This window comes from Rhinolophus ferrumequinum, chromosome 22 (genome assembly GCF_004115265.2).
Source record: "Rhinolophus ferrumequinum isolate MPI-CBG mRhiFer1 chromosome 22, mRhiFer1_v1.p, whole genome shotgun sequence".
NCBI classification, from domain to species: domain Eukaryota; kingdom Metazoa; phylum Chordata; class Mammalia; order Chiroptera; family Rhinolophidae; genus Rhinolophus; species Rhinolophus ferrumequinum.
This window is the reverse complement of record NC_046305.1, coordinates 28571628-28597243: the sequence shown is the minus strand read 5'-3', so window position 1 is coordinate 28597243 and position 25616 is coordinate 28571628. Positions and strand designations below refer to the sequence as shown.

Below are 25616 nucleotides of genomic sequence, written 5' to 3'. Positions count from 1 at the left end.
ATTGAATTTTGTAAAGTAGCAGGATACAAAATTAATATTCAGAAATCAGTTGCATATTTATACACCAATAATGAACTATCAGAAAGAAATTAAGAAAACAATCCCATTTACAATTGCACCAAAAGTACTTAGGAATAAATTTAACCAAGGCAGTAAAAGACCTGTACTCAGAAAATTATAAGACATTGAAGAGAGAAATGAAAGAAGATACAAATAAATGGAAACATATACCATGGTCGTGAATAGGAAGAATTAATATAATTAAAATGCCCATACTACCCAAAGCAATATGTAGATTCAACACAATCTCTAACAAAATACCAATGGCATTTTTCACAGGACTAGAACTGATAATCCTAAAATTTATATGGAAACATAAAAGACCCCAAATAGCCAAGGCAATCCTGAGAAAGAAAAACAAAGCTGGAGGTATCATACTATCAGATATCAAATTATACTACAAGGCTATAGTAATTAAAACAGCATGGTATTGGCATAAAAACAGATACATTGATCAATGGACCAGAAAAAGAGCCCAGAAATAAATCCAAGCCTATTTGGTCACTTAATCTATGGTAAAGGAAGCAACAATTTACACTGGGGTAAAGACAGTCTATTTAATAAATGCTGCTGGGAAATTGGACAGATACATGCAAAACAACTGAAACTGGACCACCTTCTTATACCATATACAAGAATAAACTCAAAATTGATTAAAGACTTAAATGTAAGACTTGAAACCATAAAACTCCTGGAAGAAAATATAGGAAGTAAACTCTAGGTCATTACCATTAGTAATATTTTTATTGATATATTCCCTCAGGTAAGGGAAACAAAAGAAAAAATAAACAAGTGGGACTACATCAAACTAAAAATTTTTTCACAGCAAAGGTAAACATCAACAATACAAAAAGACATCCTACAGAACAGTTCGAGGCCAACTGCAATGGCAAATCCCTGCAAGCGAACAAACACACATCATAGACGGGAACAGAATAGCTCCAGCTTGTATTCCTGAAGCAGGGCCTGCTTAGGAGCCCCATAGTAGAGGCTTCACCTTTCCTTGACCTATAGCTTAATAATAGATTGTCCCCCTGTAGCTTGAGCTCCAAATGTCCCCGTCCCAGTTTCCTGCTTTAGAAAATTAACCTGAAATTTATGATTAATACCCTAATGCTTATTGATCACAATCTCTATCGTCTAGCATTCTTTCCATGCTACTCTTATCATTGTTCTTGGGTTGCTGACACCACCAGAGAACCATGTTGCCAGAGGGAAAGCTCCATGCAGACCCCTGGAACCATCACCTAGCCTCTGGAGGCACGCCCAGACTTTTCCTTAAATACCCTAAGCCAGTCTGAGAATGTTAAGGCAGTTTTTGAAGGTGTTAACCTGCTGCCTTCTCAGACCACTGGTTCTCTGACAATAAATCCTTAGTCTAAATAGCCCAACTCCTGTGTTGGTCTATTGGCTGAGCGATGCAGGTAGCACGAGCCCTGGACTCGGTTGCCCTCCAGTGTCAGTTTCTGGTGACTCTGCAGTGGGATGGCCTCAGGGTTCCTCTGGTAAGCCAGCTTGCAGAGGATCTCAGGGGCTGCCTGGGACTTGTCAGATTCCTTGGCATAAGACCGACTCTGGATGTAGCTGCCTAGTGATTTTGCTCACCAAAGTGGGCCTTGCACTACGGCTCACCTATCACCGATGCCCTTCTGCTCAGTTGGGATAGAATAAGCATTTGCTCTGTTTTCCAGCCTCTAATTACTGGTTCGGAAAGTGGGGTGGCCCCAGAGGGTTTTGCACTCACTGTCTGGGGTTCCTCCTTGAGGGCCATCTGGGGGTCATACTGCCCCATTGGCACCAATAGGTGAGGCTTCATTGTCCAGCAAGGCATAATACCCCCACCAGTAAGGGGCTCTATTTGCAAGCTTGCTGTGGTTCTGGAAGTATACTTGTGGTTGGCAACATTGTTCCCTAGGAATGTGGGGCTCATCTGCCACTCTGTAAAACCACCACATGTGATTTTGGCCTTTGGGCATCTGGTGGTCTTAAGGCCAAATCTGGTTTCTGGTTTTAGCCCACTGGTCAATTGTCTGATGGTCAATGGCTCATGTATATGGAGCAAGACAACATCGCATCCAGATCTGTCACTTAGCTAGGTCTGGTTTCTGTATCTGGTATTTGGATCTGAATCTGGTTTTTCTGGTTTCGTCTGCCTGATCCAGGGAATACTTGGATCTGTGTCTGTGTGTTTAAGTCTGTACTAAAAGCAGCTGCATCTGTTCCAACTCAATAATGGGATCTAAGGTTTCAATGCAGCTGGAAGCCCATTGGGCAGACTATTAGGTCATTGGCAAAACTATAGCTATGAGCCAATAAAGTCAGCTATGAGTCAACTATAGCATTGACCAAAAAGAAATTAATGTTCTATTACAGTACTTCTTGGCCAACGTGTATATTAGATTCTGGAGAGCGCTGGTCGCTCAATAGTTTATTGAATTATTATACTATTTTGCAACTGGAATTGTTCTATTAGAGGTCTGGGAAATAGAATGAAATTTCTTATGTATAAGCCTTTATAATAGACTAAAAAGAAGGGAACTAAGCGGATGGTTTAGAGAAAAGGGGAATTCACTCATCTCCTAATCCACTTATAATTGGACACCAACTATATGTTCAGAAACTTGGCCAGAGTAAGTCTTTTAAGGTTTTTCTAACTTCTGATAACTTTCAAGATCTTGCAGATAACCTGAAGTGTAAACAGCCACTACTGTCTGAGACTGAGATAATTTAAAAAAAAAAAAAGAGGGACTTTTAAAATCAAGCAGCTGATTCTCAAGCCAGACCCCCTACACTTTTTTCCAGCCTCTTTAAAATTGTAGGGACCTCTCTACAATTGTTAATAGTTCTGTTTATATGTATATGATAGTTGATATCTGTGCTTATCTGTGTTTTATATATAAGTGTTTTTGCCTCCAGATTGTATTACCAGTTTATGACATTAGATTAACTTAAAGAAAATGATTAAGTGCTTATATAAATTAAAATAATGAAAACTAACCCAAGTACTTTTCAGCATCATGTGATCTAAGAAAATATTTGATACTAAAGCTGGCTTAACTTTTGGTTAAATAAACATCTCTTTTAAGGTTATTAACATTAAATATGTTATCTTTTATTTTACCTGAGTTTGCAAAAAAATAAATTCATGTTATTTCTGTTACAAAATTTGTCAAGGGAAAAAGCTATTGAGTAATAGCTTGAGTAACTTTAAAATCTCATAGAGTTAAGAACTAATAAGAAGTAACTAAAATAAGGTTTTAGATGAAACTTTTCAATAATAATTATATGGTGTAGATGCTTGAACGTAGTTTCCCAGAATCTGCTGGTAACTAAAGATTTTAGTTTTGCTAAGTTATGTTAAATGATAAAAATTATTGAATAACTAGGTATTTCAAAATAATGAAATGCTGAAATATTAATTATTGAATAGTTATGAGTTCATCTATTTCTGGCTTCTTGTCATAGGAATATTTAAAGATAAATTAAGATCTGTTAATCAATATATCTTGTATTTTATTACAAAAGCCTATGCTTTTGAAGATTTCAAAATACGTTCCTGGATTTGCCAATGGAAATGCTGATTGCTTGCTTTTAATTGTTAATAAAAGTTAAGATTCTGAAGGTTATGGATTCTAATTAATATGAAAGGAAATAATATGTTTTCAAGGAAGGTATAAGGTATAGAAATACATTTTTTTAAAAGATTTTATTGGGGAAGGGGAAAATTATTTTATTGGGGAACAGCATCTATTTCCAGGACTTTTTATTGGGGAACAGTAGTGTGTTTTCCCCAGGACGCATCAGCTCCATCCAAGTCAAGTTGTCCTATCAATCTTAGTTGTGGAGGGCACAGCTCATCTCCAGGTCCAGTTGCCGTTGTTAGTTGCAGTGGGCATAGCCCACCATCCCTTGCGGGAATCGAACCGCAACCTTGTGGTTGAGAGCACGTGCTCCAACCAACTGAGCCATCTGGCCACCCAGGAGCCCCGCGGCAACTCATTGACTTCATTCTAGTTGCGGAGGGCGCAGCTTGCTGGCCCATGTGGGAATTGAACCGGCACCTCTGTTGCCCAGAGCTTGCGCTCTAACCAACTGAACCACCCGTCCGCCCCTAGAAATACATTTTTGAAGGAATTGGATGAAAGTAGTTTGTCCTATGGATAGTTGTTTCTGAATGAATGAGAGGAGACAAACTAAGAGGGACTGGGGAACTTGTAGATGGTTTGTAAAGAAAAATCTTGAGAGAATTTTACATATGGTTAAGCTAAATGTGATTAAGTAAATTTGAATATCAAAAGTAAGCTGTTGCAAAATTAAAGTTTTCTCTTTCTGCTAAATAAGACAAAGTTTCTTAGACGATTAGTCTACTAATATTATTAAAAAGTTTTCTGCCTAAAAAGCAAAGAGTACATGTGTTATCAGAATAATGTCTATATTTTATATTGTCTTAATTAGGTCTTTAATTACTTAAGAAAACTAAATCTCCACAATAGTTTTGCTAATAATTATGTAAACTTCTGTATTTTGGGACTGCTAGAGTTCATGTGCCCTCCTTTGGTGTCAGATATAGGTAACTGTAAGGAAGCTTGACCTATTTTTCCTGACCTGGCATAGTGTTACAGTAATTCTGACTTACTATTACATCTTAATAGAGAAGGGCAGGGAATTTATTTAAATGTCCTTAACAACCAAGACAGGGAAAACAAGGAAAGAAAGGAACAGTGAGACAGGAAACTAGACAGGCCAGACTTTCGGCCGCAGTTATGGACAAACTAGGGCTGAAGCCACCTCAGGGCCACCCTGAGGGCCACCCCAGAAGAGGAACACCAAATAAAGGAGCCTGCTTTGGATGTAGAAGCCCAGACCATTGGAATAAGGAGTGTCCTAATCCTCCAAAGCAGCCGTGCCTCCTGTGCAAACTAAAAGGGCACCGGAGGAGGGATTGTCCCCTGATTTGAAGGGAGTGGGGACCAAGTCCTTCCCCACAAATGGCTGTGATTGACTAACAGGCCTGAAGTTCCCAGCAGCTCCCCAGAAGAAAGAGGCTGTTCTCATCACAGGGGTGGAACTGCTGGCAGGTAAGCCTATTGATTTCCTGATTAATATGGAAGCCATTTATTCTGTCTTGACCACTCACTCTGGACCTGTTTCCTGTGAAACATACTTGGTTGTGGGGATAAATAAAGCTCCAAAATTTGGGCTCATCCTCAAGCCTATTCCTTAACCATTGACCTATACTTTAGAGGAAATGTAAAATGAGTAAATCAGACTTAAAAAGGGCTCTGGAAAAGTTTTGTCAGGAGACCTCTAAGCCCTGGCTCTAATTGCTGCCCATTGCTTTGGAGTCTGACCTCAATTCTTTTATTTCCTATGCTGTTAACTTGGGAGAGGTTCAGCAGTCACTTAGAAAATATGGGGGGCAGGCACCTCCCCCAGGCTAACCCCTTTACAAATTATAGCCCCGGAAAGCCAGGGGACCAGGTACTATTAAAAGACTAGAGAGGGAGGGGTCCCTAACAGACCAGTTAGCTCCTAAATGGAAGGGACCCTTTGCAGTTCTTCTGAGCACCCCAACTATTGTTGGGCTTCAGAAAGTCAGTGGCTGGGTCCACTTCCCTCGAATCAAACCTGTTTCGTTAAGTCTCCACAGGACTCTCCCAGAAGGAAGACTGTTGCTTCTGTTTCTATGAGCCAACTGAAGACCTTAGACTCCTCTTCAAACAGATAGGCAAGCCAATTTCCCAAAACTGATAAGTACTGATGACTGCTGGAGCTGTTCATAATTGCCTTTCTCTTGGGTCTTATTTTGAGTCTGGTTTTCATCTTTACTTGTGCCCCACCTGGGATCTCACATAAGAGCTAGGGGCAATAGCCTGTCTAATGGCAGGATATGCCATAAACAGCCCCCTCCCTGCTATAATAGATTAGCAAGAAACTCTAGTGCCCGTAGACATGGGACAACACCCACTCTCAGCAGGAAGCAGCCAAGAACAGTCATCGTCCCCTACCCTTGAAACCAATCAAATTTTATAAAAATAAAATGAATAAAAGACAGCGGGGAATTGAAGCAGAGCCCAGTTAGGACCGCCATAGTAGAGGCATTGCCGTGTACCCAGCTTCACCTTTCCTTGACCTATAGCTTAGTAATTGCTCTCCTGTGTCTTGAGCTGGAATGTCCTGTCCCAGTTCCCTGCTTTAGAAAATCACCCTGAAACTTATGATTAATACCCTTATGTTTATTGAGCGCAATCTCTGTGATCTAACATTCTTTCCACACTATTCCCATCATTGTTCCTGGGTTGATGATGCCAGAGGGAAGGCTCCATACAGACCCCCGGAACCATTATGTAGCCTCTGGAGGCACGCCCAGATTTTTCCTTGAATACCCTAAGCCAGTCTGAGAATGTTAAGGCAATTTTTGAAGATATTAACCAGCAGCCTTCTCAGACCACTGGTGCTCTAACAATAAACACTTATTCTAAATAGCCCAACTCCTGTGTTGGTCTATTGGCTGAGCAGTGCAGGCAGCACGAGCCCCGAACTCAGTTGCCCTTAGGTTTCATTCCTATCCTGCTTTCTTTCTTTCTTTCTTTCTTTCTTTCTTTCTTTCTTTCTTTCTTTCTTTCTTTCTTTCTTTCTTTCTTTCTTTCTTTCTTTCTTTCTTTCTTTTTTTTTTAATTTATTGGGGTGACAATTGTTAGTAAACTTACATAGATTTCAGGTGTACAATTCTGTAGTACATCATCTATAAATCCCATTGTGTGTTCACTACTCAGAGTCAGTTCTCCTTCCGTCACCATACATTTGATCCCCCTTACCCTCATGGTAACCACTAAACTATTGTCTGTGTCTATGAGTTTTTGTTTCTCATTTGTTTGTCTTGTTCTTCTGTTGTTTTTGGTTTATATAGCACATATCAGTGAAATCAATTGGTTCTCTGCTTTTTCTGTCTGACTTATTTCGCTTAGCATTATACTCTCAAGATCCATCCATGTTGTCACAAATGTTCCTATATCATCTTTTTTTTTTCCCACCGAATAGTACTCCATTGTGTATATATACCACAACTTCTTTATCCATTCATCTATCGAAGGACATTTTGGTTGTTTCCATGTCTTGGCCACCGTAAATAAAGCTACAATGAACATTGGAGCACATGTGTCTTTATGTATAAATGTTTTCAGATTTTTTGGGTAGCTACCCAGGAGAGGGATTGCTGGGTCATATGATAATTCCATTCTTAATTTTTTGAGGAACCTCCACACTGCCTTCCATAGCGGCTGTACCAATCTGCATTCCCACCAACAGTGTATGAGGGTTCCTTTTTCTCCACAGCCTCTCCAACACTTGTTACTATTTGTCTTGTTGATGATAGCCATTCTGACTGGGGTGAGGTGATATCTCACTGTGGTTTTTATTTGCATTTGTCTGATGGTTAGTGACGTTGAGCATTTTTTCATATGTCTACTTGCCATTTGTATGTCCTCTTTGGAGAAATGTCTCTTCAGGTCCTCTGCCCATTTTTCAATTGGGTTGTTTGTTTTTTTTGTTGTTGTTGAGTTGCATGAGTTCCTTGTATATTTTGGATATTAGCCCCTTATCGGAAGCACTGTTTGCAAAAATCTTCTCCCATTCAGTTGGTTGCCTCTTTATTTTGTTGGTGGTTTCTTTTGCTGTGCAGAAGCTTTTAAGTTTCAAATAGTCCCATTCATTTATTTTAGCTTTTACTTCCCTTGCCTTTGGAGTCAAATTCATAAAATGCTCTTTGAACCTAAGGTCCATAAGTTTAATACCTATGTTTTCTTCTATGCAATTTATTGTGTCAGGTCTTATGCTTAAGTCTTTGATCCATTTTGAATTAATTTTGGTATATGGTGACAGACAGCGGTCCAGTTTCATTCTTTTGCACGTGGCTATCCAATTCTCCCAGTACCATTTATTGAAGAAGCTGTCTTTTCTCCATTGCATGTTTTTCGCTTCTTTGTCAAAAATTATCTGTCCATATTTATGTGGTTTTATTTCTGGGTTCTCAATTCTATTTCACTGGTCTATGTGTCTGTTTTTCTGCCAATACCATGCTGTTTTGATTATTGTTGCCCTGTAGTACAAGCTAAAGTCAGGGAGTGTGATACCTCCAGTATTGTTCTTTTTTCTTAAGATTGCTTTGGCTCTTCGGGGTCTTTTGCGGTTCCAAACAAATGATGATTTTTTGTTTTATTTCTTTAAAAAATGCCATTGGGCTTTTGATGGGGATTGCATTAAATCTGTATATTGCTTTGGTTAATATGGCCATTTTAACTATGTTGATTCTTCCAATCCATGAGCACGGAATGTCTTTCCATTTCTTTGTGTCTTCTTCAATTTCTTTTAAAAATGTCTTGTAGTTTTCAGCATATAGGTCTTTCACATCCTTGGTTAAGTTTATTCCTAGGTATTTTATTCTTTTTGTTGCAATTGCAAAAGGAATTGTTTTTTGTATTTCTTTTTCTGAGATTTCATTGTTAGCAATAGAAATGCAATGGACTTTTGTACGTTGATTTTGTAGCCGGCAACTTTACTGTATTCGTTGATCGTTTCTAATAGGTTTTTGGTGGAGTCTTTAGGGTTTTCTATATATAGCATCATGTCATCTGCAAAGAGTGACAATTTAACTTCTTCATTCCCAATTTGGATGCCTTTTATTTCTTTCTCTTGCCTGATTGCTCTGGCAAGGACTTCCAACACTATGCTGAAAAGCAGAGGTGATAGGGGACAGTCCTGTCGTGTTCCTGAATGTAGAGCAAAGGGCTTCAGTTTTTCACCATTAATTATGAGATTAGCTGAGGGTTTGTCATATATGGCCTTTATTATGTTGAGATATTTTCCTTCTATACCTGTTTTATTAAGTGTTTTAATCATAAATGGATGTTTTATCTTGTCAAATGCTTTTTTTGCATCAATTGATATAATCACATATGATTTTTGGCCTTTATTTTTTGTTTATGTGATGTATCACATTGATGGATTTGTGGATGTTGAACCATTCTTGTGCCCCGGGGATGAACCCCACTTGGTCGTGATGGATAATCTTTTTAATGCATTGTTGTATTCGATTTGCTAGAATTTTGTGTAGGATTCTTGCATCTGTATTCATCAGAGATATTGGTCTGTAGTTTTCTTTTTTTGCATTGTCCTTACCAGGATTTGGTATCAGGGTAATGTTGGCCTCATAAAATGAGTTAGGGAGTACTGTCTCCTCTTCAATTTTTTGGAAGAGTTTGAGCAGGTTTGGTATTAGATCCTCTTTGAAGGTTTGGTAGAATTCACTAGTGAAGCCATCTGGTCCCGGACTTTTGCTTTTGGGAAGGTTTTGGATGACTGATTCAATTTCATTACTGGTGATCGGTCTGTTTAGATTTTCCAGTTCTTCATGGTTCAGCCTAGGAAGGCTGTATGTTTCTAAGAACTTGTTCATTTCTTCTAGGTTATTGAATTTGGTGGCATATAGTCCTTCATAGTATTCTTGGATGATCCTTTGTATTTCTGTGGTGTCCGTGATAACTTCCCCTTTTTCATTTCTGATTTTGTTAATTAGTGTCCTCTCTTTTTATCGTAGTGAGTCTAGCCAAGGGTTTGTCAATTTTGTTAATCTTTTCAAAGAATCAGCTCTTTGTCCCATTAATTTTTTTCTATTGTCTTTTTGTTCTCTATTTCATGTAGTTCTGCTCTGATTTTTGTTATTTCCTTTCTTCTGCTGACCTTGGGTTTCACTTGTTCTTCTTTTTCTAGTTCTTTAAGGTGTAACGTGAGGTTATTTATTTGGGATTTTTCTTGTTTCTTGAGATAGGCCTGTAATGATATAAATTTCCCTCTTAAAACTGCTTTCGCTGCATCCCAAATATTTTGGTAGAATGTATTTTCATTGTCATTTGTTTCCATGTATCTGTTGATCTCTCCTCTAATTTCTTCTTTGACCTGGTCGTTCTTTAAAAGTATGTTGTTTAATCTACATGTATTTGTGTTTTTTCCTGCTTGCTATTTGCAGTTGATATCCAATTTCAAAGCCTTGTGATCAGAGAATATGCTTGGTATGATTTCAATCTTCTTAAATTTGCTGAGGCTCATTTTATGTCCCAATATATGTTCTATGCTTGAGAATGCTCCATGTACACTAGAAAAAAAGTATAGTCTGATTTTTTAGGATGAAGTGCTCTATATATGTCAATTATGTCCATTTCATCTAATGTGACATTTAGGGCTGCTATTTCATTATTTATTTTCTGTTTGGATGATCTATCCATAGCTGTCAAAGATGTGTTTAAGTCCCCTAGTATAATTGTGTTTTGGTCAATTTCTCCCTTTAGTTCTGTTAGTAGTTGCTTTGTATATTTTGGTGCTCCCTGATTGGGGGCATAAATATTGATGACTGTTATGTCTTCTTGTTGTATCGTCCCCTTTACCATTATGAAATGTCCATCTTTGTCTCCTGTTACCTTTTTCACCCTGAAGTCTGTTTCATCTGATGTCAGTATGGCTACACCTGATTTTCTCTGGATACCATTTGCTTGGAGTGTCAATTTCCACTCTTTCCCTTTGAGTCTATGGTTGTCCTTGTAGCTGAGATGTGTCTCTTGGAGACAGCATATGGTTGGGTTTAGTTTTTTGATCCAATCTGCTACTCTGTGCCTTGTTATTGGTGAGTTCAGTCCATCTACATTTAGGGTGATTATTGATATGTGAGGATTTCCTGTTATTCTATCTTTAGTTTTCTGGTAAGGCTGTGTGTCCATTGTTTCTTTGCCTTTTTGTTGTTGTCTATTTTTTCTGTGTGGTGGTATTCTATGATGTTTCCCTCTGTTTCTTCTTTTATTACAGTATATATTTCAGTTCTGGATTTTTTTTTGAATGGTTACCCTTGTTTATGTAAAAGAAAGTTTGACATTTCGAGTATTCCATTTTCTTCAGCACGCTTACTTTCTCCATTCCCATATTCCGCTTCAGGCCTTTACTCTCCCCCTTTTTATGCTTTGGTTGCCACAAATTGTCCCTGTTGATGGTGATCGAATAGCCTCTTTTAGTATTTCTTCTAGTGCAGGTCGTGTATTAGAAAATTCCCTCAGGTTCTGTATGTCTGCAAAGGTCTTTATTCCTCCTTCATATCTAGAGGATATCTTTGCTGGGTATATTATTCTTGGCTCATAATTTCTCTCTTTCAATAGTTTGAATATTTGGTTCCACTCCCTCCTGACTTGTAGAGTTTCTGCTGAGAAATCTGATGATAATCTAATGGGCTTTCCTTTGTAGGTTACCGTCTTCTTTTCCCTGGCTGCCTTGAGGAGTCTTTCTTTGTTGTTGATTTTAGACAGTGTCAATACAGTATACCTTGGAGAAGGCCTGCTGGGATTGAGGTAATTAGGTGTTCTATTTGCTTCTTAGATTCGAGGATCCAGTTCTGTCCACAAGTTTGGGAAGTTCTCATCCACAATTTGTTTGAATATATTCTCTGTTCCCTTCTCTCTTTCTTCTCCTTCTTGTATGCCCATTATTCTTATATTGCTTTTTCTGATGGAGTCAGAAAGTTCTTGTAGAGTTCTTTCATTTCTTTTAGTCTCAAGTGTCTTTCTTCTTCTATCCGTGTCATTTCCAGGTTTCTATCTTCGATGTCACTGATTCTTTCCTCCATCTGGTCAACTCTACTACCTAAGCTGGCTATTTCATTCTTAATTTCTTTTATTGAGTTCTTAATCTCCAGAAATTCTATTTGGTTCTTTTTTAAAATTTAAATCTCTTTGGTAAAATGTTCGTGTTGTTCTTTGATTGTGTTTCTGAGTTCATTAAACTGCCTTTCTGGGTTTTCTTGCATCTCGTTGAGTTTTTTCAGAACTGCAATCTTGAATTCTCTGCCATTTAAGTCACATATTTCCATATCTTTAAGTTCCTTTTCTGGAGACTTTTCACTTTCTTTCTGAGCTGTCTTGTTGCCTGCGTTATTCATGGCAATTACTGATTTATTATTTCTCTTCCTAGACATCTACAGGAGTGGCTTCTGCAACAGGTTGATAGGAAGAGGTTTTTCTTTTGTTTTCCAGTAATTGTTGGTAGAATGTTTTATTTTCTCTGCGACTGCAGCCTTTTTTTCTCTCTCACACGGTAGTGCTATGTTTTCTCTGCACTATTCTCGCTTCTCACACAATGGAGGGATTCCCTGGGACAAGGGCTTCTCTTCCGTTAATAGTTCAAGTGGGTCACAGGGCGCAGTGTCCATGTGGGTATGCAGAGAGCTTTTCAAGTTCCAAAGCTCTTCCTGCACCAGATTCAGAGCCCGTATGTTTCAGCAGTTCTGTTTACTCCTGCAGGGATCCGCCCAGATATGTGGGGCCAGGTGCGGGGTGAGTTGCAAGAGGTGGCCCAGAGCAATGGCGTTGACCACCACCACATCCGGTCCTGTTTCCACAACTCCCTCCCCTTTGCCGGAACTAGTTGGGCTGCGAATCTTTGTCTGCGGTCCACAGTTCTCAGAACAGCAAATATTCTGTTCTTTTGATCTGACACTGCTACTGTTCCGCTTCTAGCACCGGACATGTGGGGGCGGGGCGAGCTCTGGGAGGGTAGGGAGGGGGCAGCTAGTCTCAGTGCCTAAGGCTTCCGTTCTCTGCTTGGCAGTGAGGGCTTAAATCACCGTTTTCAGCCTTCTTCCCTCAGTCTTTTCTCTGAGGTCTCTGCCATGAGCGTTGGGTTCAGCCGTGTTATATGCTGTCCCCTCAGACCTGTGGGCCATAAAAGGAGCCCTAGCAGTCTGAGTGCTTCCCTCTCCCGCAGCTGCGGTAGCTCCGGGATGCACCGAGCTCAAAGTACTGAGCTAGGTCTGTGTCCTGTGCCTGCGCGGCTCCGGCTCTGCACTTCTCCCTTCCCTCCTCCCCCGCTTGCACGATTTGCCCACCTTTAGCTGAATTCGGTAGTGGGCCTCTTTGTCTTGCCTCTCTGCTGTGCAGGGAGTCCTTTGTGGAGTTACAGTTGTTTGATTAGTTGTAAATTCCAGGGGAGATTTACAGAAGCTCACCTCACGCCGCCATTTTGATGACGTCCCTATCCTGCTTTCTTTTTTTTCTTTTTCTTTTTTTTATTTGATATTGCTTTTATTTAGCTTTGGCTATGATCTTTCACTGTTCTTAAGTATAGATAAAACATTTCAAGATTCCTAAGATTTTTTTTAATTCCTCCTACTTGTTCTTTTTTTTTTTTAATTTATTTTTAATTTATTGGGGTGACAATTGTTAGTAAAATTACATAGATTTCGGGTGTGCAATTCTGTATCACATCATCCATAAATCACACTGTGTGTTCACCACCCAGAGTCAGCTCCCCTTCCATCACCATACATTTGATCCCCCTCACCCTCATCCCCCACCGCCCAACCCCTTTACCTTCTGGTAACCACCAAATTACGTTCCCCAGATTAATTTTCAAGCCCGTGGCCATCCTATGGTCACCGATTGCCCTCCAATCCCCTCACCCTCCCCCCCACCCCCGACCCCTCCCGCCCATCTAGCAACCCTCAGTTTTTCCTCATTGTCTCCCAAACTGTTTCTGATTAGTTCATTCACTTATTCTTTTCTTTAGAATCCGCAAATAAGTGAGATCATATGGTACTTATCTTTCTCTGTCTGACTTATTTCACTTAACATAATGTTCTCTAGATCCATCCATGTTGTTGCAAATTGTAAGATTTCTTTCTTCTTTATGGCTGCATAATACTCCATTGTATAAATGTACCACAGTTTCTTAATCCAATCATCTACCGATGGGCATTTTGGTTGTTTCCATGTCTTAGCTATTGTGTATAGTGCTGCAATAAACATAGGAGTGCATAAAGATTTTTGAATTGAAGTTTTGGATTTCTCCGGATAGATACCTAGGAGTGGAATTACTGGATCATAAGGTAGATTATGATTTTTGAGATACCTCCATACTGTTTTCCATAGCGGCTGCACCAATCTGCAATCCCACCAACAGTGCACAAGCGTTCCCTTTTCTCCACATCCGCGCCAGCACTTGTTGTTTATTGATATATTGATGATAGCCATTTTGACTGGGGTGAGGTGGTATCTCATTGTGGTTTTTATTTGCATTTCTCTGATGGTTAGTGAGGTTGAGCATTTCTTCATATGTCTGTTTGCTATCTGTATGTCCTTTTTAGAAAAATGTCTCTTCAAGTCCTCTGCCCATTTTTTAATTGGATCGTTTGTTTTTTTGGAGCTGAGTTGAGTTTTCCATAGATTTGTGATATTAATCCCTTATCAGATATATCATTGGCAAATATCTTTTCCCATTCAGTAGGATCCCTTCTTGTTTTATTAATGGTTTCCTTTGCTGTGAAAAAACTTTTTAGTTTGATATAATCCCATATGTTTATTTTTTCTCTTAGTTTCCTCGAGCGAGGGTATATATCAGTAAAAATTTTACTCCGGGTAATGTCTGAGAAGTTTCTTCCTATATTTTCTTCTAGGTATTTTATGGTTTCAGATCTTACATTTAAGTCTTTAAGCCATTTTGAATTTATTTTTGTATATGGTGTAAGGAGGTGGTCCAACTTCATTTTTTTGCATGTGTCTGTCCAGGTTTCCCAGCACCATTTATTGAATAGACTGTCATTACTCCATCGTACATTCTTGCTTCCATTGTCATAGATTAAATGGCCATATAGGCGTGGATTTATTTCTGGACTCTCTATTCTGTTCCATTGATCTATGTGTCTGTTTTTATGCCAGTACCATGCTGTTTGATTACTGTAGCCTTGTAGTATAATTTGAAGTCAGGTATTGTTATACCTCCCACTTTGTTCTTATTTCTCAAGATTGCCTTTGCTATTCGGGGTCTTTTATGGTCCCATATAAATTTTAGGATTTTATGTTCTATTTCTGTGAAAAACGACGTTGGCAGTTTGATAGGAATTGCATTGAATATGTATATTGCCTTAGGCAGTATGGACATTTTAACTATATTAATCCTTCCTATCCATGAACATGATATGTGTTTCAATCTATTTATATCTTCCTTCATTCCTTTCTTCAGTGTCTTATAATTTTCTGAGTATAGATCTTTTACTTCTTTGGTTAAATTTATTCCCAGGTATTTTATAGTCTTTGGAGCGATTGTAAATGGGATTGTTTTTTTAATTTCTCCTTCTGATGTTTTATTATTGGTATATACAAATGCAACTGATTTCTGAATATTAATTTTGTATCCTGCTACTTTACTAAATTCATCTATCAGCTCTAATAGCTTCTTGGTGGAGTCTTTAGGGTTCTCTCTATATAGTATCATATCATCTGCATACAATGATAACTTTACTTCCTCCTTACCAATCTGGATGCCTTTTATTTCTTTTTCTTGTCTGATTGCTGTGGCAAGAACTTCCAGAACTATGTTGAATAGAAGCGGAGATAGTGGGCAACCTTGCCTTGTTCCTGATCTTAGGGGGAATGGTTTTAGCTTTTCCCCATTGAGTATGATGTTAGCTGTGGGTTTGTCATATATGGCCTTTATTATGTTGAGATAAGATCCCTCTATTCCCACTTTCTTAAGGGTTTTTATCATAAATGGCTGCTGGATTTTATCAAATGCTTTTTCTGCATCTATTGATATGATCATGTGATTTTTATTTTTCATTTTGTTAATGTGGTGTATCACATTAATAGATTTGCGGATGTTGAACCACCCCTGCATACCAGGGATGAATCCCACTTGATCATGGTGAATGATCTTTTTAATGTATTGCTGAATTCTGTTCGCTAATATTTTGTTGAGGATTTTTGCATCTATGTTCATTAAAGATATCGGCCTGTAGTTTTCTTTTTTTGTGGTGTCTTTGTCTGATTTTGGGATCAGGGTGATAGTGGCTTTGAAAAAAGTGTTTGGGCGTCTTCCCTCCTTCTGGATTTTTTGGAAGAGCTTGAGGAGAATTGGTGATAATTCTTTTTTGAACGCTTTGTAAAATTCACCTGTAAAGCCATCTAATCCAGGGCTTTTGTTTGTTGGGAGACTGTTGATTACTGATTCAATTTCCGTGGTGGTAATCAGTCTATTCAGGTTTTCTGTTTCTTCTTGAGTTAGCCTTGGAAGGTTGTACGCTTCTAGAAAATTGTGCATTTCTTCCAAATTGTCAAATTTGTTGGCATATAGTTGCTCATAGTAACTTCTTAAAACTTTTTGTATTTCTGCGGTGTCCGTTGTCACTTCTCCTCTTTCATTTCTGATTTTGTTAATTTGGGTCCTCTCTCTCTTTTTTTTAATGAGTCTGGCTAAAGGTTTGTCAATTTTGTTTATCTTCTCTAAGAACCAACTCTTGGATTCATTGATCTTTTGTATTGTTTTTCTGGTTTCTATTTCATTTATTTCTGCTCTGATCTTTATTATCTCCTTCCTTGTGCTCCCTTTGGGCTTATTTTGCTGTTCTTTTTCCAGATCCCTTAAGTGTGAAGATAAACTGTTGATTAGTGATGTTTCTTGTTTCTTTAGGTAGGCCTGCAAAGCTGTGAATTTCCCTCTTAGGACTGCTTTCGCGGCATCCCATAGATTTTGGGTCGTCGTGTTTTCATTTTCGTTTATCTCGAGATATCTTTTGATTTCTTCCTTGATCTCCTGTTTGACCCATTTATTATTTAGTAGTAAGTTATTCAGCCTCCATGAATTGGTGTGTCTTCCAGTTTTTTTCCTGTAGTTCATTTCTAATTTCATAGCATTGTGATCAGAGAAGACAATTGGTATGATTTCAATTTTCTTAAATTTATCAAGACTTGTTTTGTGGCCTAACATATGATCTATCTTGGAAAATGTTCCATGTGCGCTTGAGAAAAAGGTGTATTTTGCAGCATTGGGGTGAAATGTTCTGAAAATATCGATTAAATCCAAGTGGTCCAATGTATCATTTAAGGCTGTTGTTTCCATATTGATTTTCTGTCTGGAAGACCTGTCCCTTGTTTTCAGAGGTGTGTTGAAGTCCACGACTATAATAGTGTTACTGTTGATCTCTGCCTTTATGTCAGTCAGTACCTGTTTTATATATTTAGGTGCTCCTATGTTGGGTGCATAGATGTTTACTAGGGTTATGTCCTCTTGTCGGATCGATCCCTTTATTATTATATAGTGCCCATCTTTATCTTTTAGTATGTTCTTCATTTTAAAGTCTATTTTGTCAGATATAAGTATTGCAACTCCAGCTTTTTTCTCATTTCCATTTGCATGAAATATCTTACTCCAACCCTTCACTTTCAGCCTGTGTGTGTCTTGTTCTGAGGTGAGTCTCTTGTATACAGCATATACAAGGGTCTTGCTGTCTTATCCAGTCAGCCACCCTATGTCTCTTGATTGGAGCATTTAATCCATTTACATTTAAAGTGATTATTGATAGGTACATAGATATTGCCATTTTTAAATTTGTAGTTAGCTTGTTTTGATCTTTCTTCTATTTACAGAAGTCCTTTTAGTATTTCTTGCAATGCTGGCTTGGTGGTGATAAATTCCTTTAGCTTATTTTTTTCTGGAAAGCTATCTCTCCATCAACTTTAAATGATAGCCTTGCTGGATAAAGCAATCTAGGTTGTAGGCCTTTGTTTTCCATCACTTTGAGTTTCTCCTGCCACTCCCTCCTGGCCTTCAATGTTTCTGTAGAAAAATCATTTGATAGTCTTATGGGAGTTCCCTTGTATGTAACCCTCCGTCTTTCTCTTGCTGCTTTTAGGATTCTCTCTTTGTCTTTAAGCTTTGCTATTTTAACTATAATGTGTCTTGGTGTGGACCTGTTTGGGTTAATCCTGGTTGGAACTCTCTGCACTTCCTGGACTTGTATGTTGGTTTCCTTCATCAGGTTGGGGAAGTTTTCAGACATTATTACTTCAAATATGTTCTCAATCCCTTGCTTCCTCTCTTCACCTTCTGGTATTCCTATGATGCGCATGTTGTTGCGCTTGATGTTATCCCAGAGGTCTCTTAGGCCATCCTCATTTTTTTTATTCTTTTTTCTTTCTGTTGTTCCGTTTGGGTGATCTCTGCTACCTTGTCTTCTAAGTCGCTGATTCGATCCTCTGCTTCATCTAGCCTGCTGGTAATTCCTTCAAGTGAGTTCTTAATTTCGGTAATTGTGTTCTTTAGTTCCAACTGGTTTTTCGTTATGATTTCTACATCCTTCTTTATGTCTTCTCTAAGCTCCTTAAACATTCTTATCACCAGTGTTCTGAACTCTGTCTCTGAGAGTTTGGTTACGTCTGCTTCATTTGGTTCCAGTTGTGGAGGCTTCTTCTGTTCTTTTATTTGGGACGTGTATCTTTGTTTCCCCATTCTGGCTGACTGTGTTTATTTTGATATATTAGGTAGATCCCCTAGAGTTCTTAGTTCTTGCTAGGTTATCTTATGTAGTATGTGTCCTTTATATTTGACTCGCACCACGTCGTCCTCCTCTGCGTGTGCTCCAAAGGTGAGTCTTGTGTTGTGTACACTGTCCCGTTCAAGAAGATCTTTAATTGCTTCCCACTAGTGAGCAGGTGGGGTCAACTCCTGGGCTGACCCGCCGTGAGACTTGGCTCTGCCCCCCGCAGGGCACTCTGCTGCGTGAGGGTTGACCACCCCAATGTGATTTGGCCTCTATGGGCTCCAGAGCCTGCAGAGAACCCCCTCTAGGTGTGTGACCTGCAGGTCAACCCCGGCTGCACTCCGATTTGGTCTGGAGTTGGCCCCCGGATATGCCGAGTCCCGTGCCACCCAAGCTAGGCCCTGGCAGGGAAGTCCCAGAACAAGGCAAATCACCAAGCACAGCAGCAACAACAACAGCAAAGAAAAAAAATCAAGTACATTCACATGCAAAAACAAAACAAAACAAAACAAAACAAAACAGCCGATAACCCCCACTCGACACAGGCAAAGATATCAAAGATACAAGACAAGGCAAAACAAAATCAAGCAAAGCAAAACAAAGCAAAACAAAAAGCAGCGACCGTCTTGGCCTGGGCCCACCAAGCAATGACCAGGTTGTCCTCTGCTGTACCAAAGAGCCCCCTGCTTATTGCGCAGGCAGAGCCGGTCACCTGGTGCCCAGAGAGACTTTGGGACTGCAGACTTAAATGCATGGGCTTGAGGGGTCTGGATGATAGTCTCCACAAAGTCAGTGCAGCTTCTGCCCTTGTCCGCACGTATGCACACCGAGAGTAGCACCACCAGCCCTTTGTCCAGAACTCCAGAGTCCTAGGGCACTTCTTCAGTGTGTATGTATGGGTGCGGGCGCGAGATTTCTGATCTGCTGACCGTGCCTCACAAGCTGAGCCCCGGCAGGGCAGTTTCAGAACAAAGCAAATCACCAAGCACAACAGCAACAACAACAAAGAAAAATATCAAATACGTTCACATGCAAAACCACCTGATAACACCCACTCGACAGAGGCAAAGATATCAAAGATATAAAGACAAAGCAAAACATAACAAAACAAAGCAATATACAAAAAGCAGCGACAGTCTCGACCTAAGCCCACCAAGCAATGTCCAGGTTATTCTCTGCTGTACCAAAGAGCCCCCTGCTTATTGCGCAGGCAGAGCCGGTCACCTGGTGCCCAGAGAGACTTTGGGACTGCAGACTTAAATGCGTGGGCCTGAGGGGTCTGGATGATAGTTTTTACAATGTCAGTGCAGTTTCTGCCCTTGCCTGCACATATGCACACTGAGAGTGGCACCACCAGATACGTGACCAGTACTCTTGAGTCTTAAGGCACCTCTTCAGTGTGTGTGAGTGCGGGCGGGAGATTTCTGATCTGCTGAAAGCCCAGAGCTGCGCCTGCCTCACTGCTGATCTCCGGGTGTGTCTCTGCAGCTGCACCCACCCCACCCTAGGCAAGCCAGGAAGGGTGGGGGCTGGGGATGGAGGGGTCTTCACTCTCCCAGCCCAGCCGCGCGTCGCCCTCTTCCCGCAGGCCAGAAAAGGTGGTGGCTGGGGGTGGAGGCGTCTCTTCTCTCCTAGCGCAGCCAAAATCACGCACACTTCCCAGTCTGCCTGGGTCAGGGCTGCCCGTCAGGCTTCCCAAAGTCTGAGCGTTAGAGACCACTCTTCGGTTCAGGGGCCGGTTTAAGTCTCTGGAAGGGCGGAGTAGGATTGGAAGAGCGGGGCAGGGGAGGGGCCCAGGTATGGAGGCTATGTTCTTTGTCTGAGCTAGGGCCCTCCCGGCGGGAGAAATCAGCCGTGGGACGCAGGTAAAGAGCCCGCCTCCCGGTCTCTGCGCTCTCCGCTCCGCCCTGGGCTCCCGTGCGTGCCTGGCACAGCGGGGCTCCACCGCGGTTTCCAGTCCCAGTTTCTGGAAGGGCGCGGTAGGATTGGAAGAGCGGGGCGGGGGAGGGGCCCAGGTATGGAGTCTGTGCTCCTTGTTCACAGTAGGGTGCCCTGGCCGGTTTCCCGGTGGGAGAAATCAGCCGTGGGACGCAGGGAAAGAGCCCACCTCCTGGTCCCCGCGCTCTCCGCTCTGCCCTGGGATCCCGTGCGTGCCCGGCACAGCGGTTTTCGGTTTTCGCCCCCGCCAGCTGAGGCTCCGTTGGGGGCTGGGCTCTCCCGCCGCTGCCGGCCGGGCGTTTTCACGCCGCTCCTCTTTTTCCTTCCCCTGCTCGCCCAATTAGCGCACCTTCAAGTATTTCTTAGCTTCAAGTAATCCACAAATCTCCCCGCTATTCTGTGTGATGAGCGAAAATTTCTTTGATGGGTTATAGGTCCCGTTTGCAACAAGATCCGGAGGAGAACTCAGAAAGTGCGCCCTGCTGCCGCCATTCCTATGACGTCCTATCCTGCTTTCTTTTAACCACATCTTTCTAACTGGTGTCTCACCTTGCCACATTGTGTATATTTTGTAAGACACTGGGAGAGTTTAGCCAAGCTTACAATTAGAGAGAACACATTCCCCCACAAGACCACCCTCACTTCTGACACCAATTGCAAGTTCCAGGGGTTCCCCAAACCACCCTTAGTTTCAATAATTTGCTAGAAGGATTTGTAGAACACACTGAAAGCTTTCATACTCATAGCTATGGTTTATTACATGGAAAGGATACAGATTAAAATTAACCATAAGAAGAAGTGCATTGGCCCAGGAAAAGTACAAATACATCCTCTTCCTGTGGAATCCGAGGTCAGTGTTATGCTCCTGGCATCAATGTGTGACAATACACACAATAAAGCTTACCCAAGCCTTGGCTCCGTTTTTCTTGGGGTTTGATGACATATGGCCTACATGGTTGACCTTTAGTCTCCAGCCCTTCCAAAGGTTGAGCTGATACCTTTCATCTCCAGTCCCTCTGGAGGTAGAAAAGATACTGCATGGCCCAAAGTCCTCATCATAAATCACATGATTAGACTGTCTGGTGGCCAAGGTTCCCAAGCAAACAAGGACACTCCTCTCAGTCATGACATTCCAAAGGCCTAAAAATCATCTCCCAGTAGCCAATGACAAAGGTCATACATCTCTTTGGGTAAAGTTAATTCTTCGCTATACAATATGTTGAATTCATCTTTCAAACAAGGTGAGGAGAAGGAAAAAAGGAATGATATAACCAATCAAATTGAATCAGTCCAGACTGACCAGACTTCTAACATACTGCCCCTCGTTGACGATAATGCTGCTGGGAGAGAGGTCAAGGCTGAGAGACCCCAGCCATTGAGCCCCTCTGTGAGCTGGCTGTGCTGCTCATAGTCTCTGAGTTGCAGGAGGGGAGCTGAGTGAGGAGAGGAGAGAAATCTCTTGTGCCCTCTGAGACCAGGGAATGCATTAAGATACTGACGAGGTTGAGGCAGATTCAGGCTCATTCCACCTTCTCCTGTTGTTAGATGAAGGATTCCCAGGCTAAGCAGGTTAAGATGGGCACATGTGCAGTAGGAGGTGGGAGTTGTAGCAGAACGGTTTGGGATGGATGCTGAGTCAAGGTTATAGTTGGCATCCAGGGCCTCAGAGCCATTCTCACAATCTTTAGGTAGCACCTGGGGCAGAACAGCTGCCATTTCTCCTATGCACCTCAAGGAACCCTGGGAAGAGGAAGCTATGGTTCCCAAAACACCTCCCGTCTGTGAGGCTGCAGAGTCCCCTCTGCAGAGAGATGGATGATGATGTGATGGCCCATGCCAGCAACCAGGGGAGAAGGAAATACAGTCAGCTGAGCAGAGGGTGCCTGCAGATCCAGGGGAGAAATGGAGGCCAAGCTGATGTTGTGGGGCTTCCTACAGGTCTCCCCAGCCCATCTGCACACAGCACTCCAGCTCCGGGCTCTCTCTGTTGATGTCCCTGTGTGAACCTCTGTCAGGCTCTCCCCCTCCCTGCAATTTCTCTCTCTAATACACACTGTCTTAATTAACTCGGCTGCCATAAATACCACAGACTGGTTCACTTAAACAACAGAAATATATTTTCTTATAGTTCTGAAGGCTAGAAGTCCATGATCAAGTGCCAGCAAGGTAGGTTTCATTCTGAGCCCTCTTCTTTTGGCTTGCAGGTGTCTGTCAACTCCGTGCATGCTCATGTGACCTTTTCATTTTCAAGCCTGGAGAGGAGAGAGAGGGAGGGAATGAGGGTGGAAGGGTGACCCATGGAGCTCTCTGGGGTCTCATCTTACAAGGGCACTAATCCTATCCTGGGGACACTAGCCTCATGACCTCATCTAACCCTAATTACCTCCCCAAAACCCCACCTCCAAATACCATCACATTAAGGGGTAGGGCTTCAATATATAAATTTGGGGTGGGGGGACACAACATTCAGTCCATAACGTACACTGTATGGCCTGTCTGCAGGAGGGAAGTTGCCTATGTCTTAGGCCAAAAGCCAGATAGCTCAGATTTAGTGAGATCCCAGGAAAGTGGTCTCTAGAGGGTCTACAACATCCATGATTATAAGAGGCCCATCTAACTGCTTATTTGCATGTGACTTGAGATTCCTCTCCTTTTATATATCTCCCTCCTCCAAGCTTCCACACTCTATGCTGCATGGTGGGAGGTATTCATACATGGAGAACTGAAGTCTGACCCCGGCAATATGTGGGGCTCAGAGACGGTTGGGAGACAAGATGTACCATCCAGGGAGAGTATCTCAGGCTGGATTCTCTCTCTGGAGATGCTGTTTTCAGCCTCACAGGAGTAGTGCTCAGCATCCTTTCTGATGTCATCAGGATGAGGGAGGTGGCTCCACCATGGGGAACTGAGCGATTCCCCAGGATCTCCCCATCGAGGTAGAATGAGTACAAGATAAAGGGGAGCCCCTCTGGGACTCACAGAGGAGCTCCACCATGTCCCCCACAGTGAGGCTGGAGTGCCTGGGGCTCAGGGTGAGCAGACGATAGGACACAGGACCTTGGATAGCACCCAGGCTGAAACGTCAACTGGGGCACCCGGGCTCCTGGCTCCTCCCTTAAGGGCTCCTACTCATACTCCTAGAGGGCCCCACTGCCCAATGCCCAGACCACTGGGGAGTGTCTCCCTTCCTCCCCCACTCACCCCACACTCTGATCTCCAGCTTGGTGGCTCTGTTTCTGGACCCTGCCATCCTCAGGGATCACCTCACACCAGTAAAGCCCAGAGTCTCTCTCTCTCTCTGGCTGCTGGGATGCACAGCTCTGGGTGGAGGTCTCTGTCCTGGAAGATGTGGCCCTCCTCGTGGAAGGAGAAGAGGAGCTGTGAGGTCGACCTCTGGGGGTGCAGCTTCGTCTGGCATCTCAGGGTCAGCGGGCTCCCCTCATGGGGCTTGGGATAGGGGACAGCACTCAGCACAGGAGGCAGGAACAGCTCTGGGGAGAGGCAGGCCCAGGGTTCAGGAGGGAAGTCCTGGATAGTGAGGCCCCAGGAGGCTGAGGGAGACACTGTTAGTGTCCCCCAGGAAGTGGTCTCTCATCCTACCCACTGGCTCTGAGACGATTCGCACACAACCCCAGTCTATGGAATCCCAGAAAGCCAGAGCCAGAGGGCCATAGAAGTCATCTAGTCCCCAGAGGGGAGGGGTCTGGCCCAGGATCTCCATGGGAAGGGCATGGTGAGCAGCAGGGCTGATTCAGGGCTCTTCCCTCTTCTCCAGATGTACCCTGGCTCCATATATACCCCATGGGGACAGGGCATGTAGGCAGCATCATGGACATGTCAGGGTCCTGTGAATTGGCCCACCATCAGGGGCAGCCAGAAGGAGGGGTGCTGTCCAGAGAGCTGCTGACCTCTAGAGACCAGATCCCAGAGTAGCACCTTACTCCCCTCAATGCCCCAGCTGGTGACTCACCTTGGACTTGAACCATGGCCGTTCCTGAGGCTTGTCTGTCCATTTGTGGGAAGTACATCACCTCCCAGTGTAGCTGTACTGGCCACTGCTCCTCATGGTTGCTGTCCCCATGAACAGAGGCTGGTTGTCCTTAGAGAAATGCAGGACTTTCCCATCTTTACAGAACTTCACATAGGACAGGGTTACATTCTTCTTTCCGTGGCACCGCAGAGTCAGGATATCTCCTTCAAACACGGGGTCTGGCCAGGCTTGGAGCAACAGCCAGACTGTGAGACATGGGAACAGAGTCACCATGAAGTAGGTCCCATCAGTCAATTTTCTCCCTCTGTCCCAGCCCAAAGCCTCCCACTGGGGATGGAGGTTCCTGGATGGCACTTCACATCTGTTGCTGTCCCTCAGTTCTTCATGCCAGGCTAGGACAGGGCCTCTGCTTGCCTTCTCCCCTTCTTCTCTCTTTCCTCTTCCCTGTCTTTTCCCTTTCTTCTCTCTTTTCCTCTCTTCCTGACCCTACTATACTATATATTGGGTTTTCTTCCTCCCTGACATGTTTAGTGCCAGCTAAGATCATTCCAACCACTTAGCTGTCTTATTCTTCCTGAAAAGACTCTCATTTTCTACATTTCATATCCTGCCTTGGTCCAGGCTAACTCAATAGCCCCATGTCTAGTGACAGTTCCCTGTCCAGATTCTGTGAGAATCAGGGATGGGGAATCTAAGCTGGTTCCCTCCTACCTCCCTCTTTAGAGGCTCTCCCAGGCCCACACTCCATCACTGCCCCATGCCAGTTCTCATGCCCAGCAGAGTATGAGTGATGCTGAGAAGGTAGAATCTATATGAATTTACATATATTGTTTATAAAAGCAAAAGAGTAAAAACAACTAAATGTTAATTAATAAGGGACTAGTTAAATAATTACAGTCCTGCCACATAATGAAATATAATGTAGCCAAGAGAAAAAAGAGGTAGGTCTATAAGTACCTATATGGAATTAGCCCAAGATAAAGTGTTAGTGAAAGAAAATTTAAAGAAACACGTGGAACTGTGTACACAGCATACCTCCATTTGTGTATAAAAGATATACATGTACATATTCACATGCATGTATTTATTTGCATATGCATATGTATAAAAGTTTTAAAACATAGTGGGAGACTGGTTAACTCATGGGCTAGAACTGGGAAGAAATGGTTTTCACAATGTGCTTCCTTGTTCTTTTTTAAAAATCTAATGTTTTTACCACATTCACACGTATTTTTCAATAAAAAAAGCTAGATAAAATAAAATATTCGAACCTTCTGTATT

At 42.1% G+C, this 25616-nt stretch overlaps 1 pseudogene; it reads right to left on the bottom strand.

The window, feature by feature from the left end:
- Positions 1 to 1433: 1433 nt before the first annotated feature.
- On the bottom strand, positions 1434 to 24608 carry LOC117015047 (Fc receptor-like protein 6; annotated as a pseudogene).
- Between the last annotated feature and the right edge of the window lie 1008 nt (positions 24609 to 25616).